The sequence below is a fragment of the Arachis hypogaea genome, chromosome 19, assembly GCF_003086295.3.
Source record: "Arachis hypogaea cultivar Tifrunner chromosome 19, arahy.Tifrunner.gnm2.J5K5, whole genome shotgun sequence".
In the NCBI taxonomy this organism is placed as follows: Eukaryota; Viridiplantae; Streptophyta; class Magnoliopsida; order Fabales; family Fabaceae; genus Arachis; species Arachis hypogaea.
In genome coordinates, this window is record NC_092054.1 from 97,748,590 (window position 1) to 97,749,672 (window position 1,083).

General features: G+C 43.8%; 1 non-coding gene across 1 annotated transcript; it reads right to left on the reverse strand.

Moving 5' to 3' along the window:
• Positions 1-706: 706 nt before the first annotated feature.
• LOC112781445 (small nucleolar RNA R71) lies at positions 707-813 on the reverse strand. The gene has a single exon (XR_003192221.1). It is a non-coding gene; the product is annotated as a small nucleolar RNA R71 (small nucleolar RNA).
• Between the last annotated feature and the right edge of the window lie 270 nt (positions 814-1,083).

Here is a 1,083-nt window from a genome sequence, read left to right on the forward strand (position 1 = left end):
TTCACTAACCCACTAACTGTTTGATATATTGCATCACTTACACTAACAGTAATTCTGACAGATATACTTTCTGCACCTATTCTCTTTGCTTGTACTTGTTGGTTGTATGACAGGGAGAAGAAGCGGGGCTTCAACTTCCTTTGATTCTGAACCTGAGAGAACCTTCCTTAGACTAAGGAGGGAGGCAAGAGAAAAACGTGTAGTTGGTGCTGAAGAAGAGGAGGAACACTTTGAGGAATACTTTGAACCAAACATGGAAGAAAACATGGAAAACCATCATGAAGAAGAGACTCACAACCATGGCGGAAGAGGTCGAGCAAATCATGCTGGGGAGGATAGAAGAGTTTTAGGCTCTTACATCAATCCAAACCCAGGAAACTGTGGAAGTAGCATTCAAAAGCCAACCATCCATGCCAACAATTTTGAACTAAAACCACAGCTCATCACCCTTGTTCAGAACAACTGTTCATTCGGAGGAAGTGTCCAAGAAGACCCCAATCAACATCTAACCACCTTCCTGAGAATATGTGACACAGTGAAGTCTAATGGTGTTCATTCTAATGCCTATAGACTGCTCTTATTTCCATTCTCACTCAAGGATAAGGCAGCCAAGTGGCTGGAGTCTTTCCCAAAGGAGAGCTTGACAACCTGGGAAGATGTGGTGAACAAATTCTTAGCAAGATTTTACCCACCTCAACGAATCAATAGGCTGAGAGCTGAGGTCCAAACTTTCAGGCAACAAGATGGTGAGACTCTATATGAAGCATGGGAGAGGTTTAAAGACCTAACAAGGAGGTGCCCACCAGATATGTTCAATGAATGGGTGCAGCTGCACATTTTCTATGAAGGGCTCTCTTATAAGTCAAAGAAGGCCGTAGACCATTCATCCGGAGGATCTTTGAACAAGAAGAAGACCATTGAGGAGGCCATAGATGTCATTGAAACTGTAGCAGAGAACGACTACTTCTATGCTTCCGAAAGAGGGAACACAAGAGGAGTAATGGAGCTAAACAATGTAGATGCTCTGCTGGCCCAAAACAAGCTCATTACCCAGCAGCTGGCTGACCTCACCAAGAAGATGGA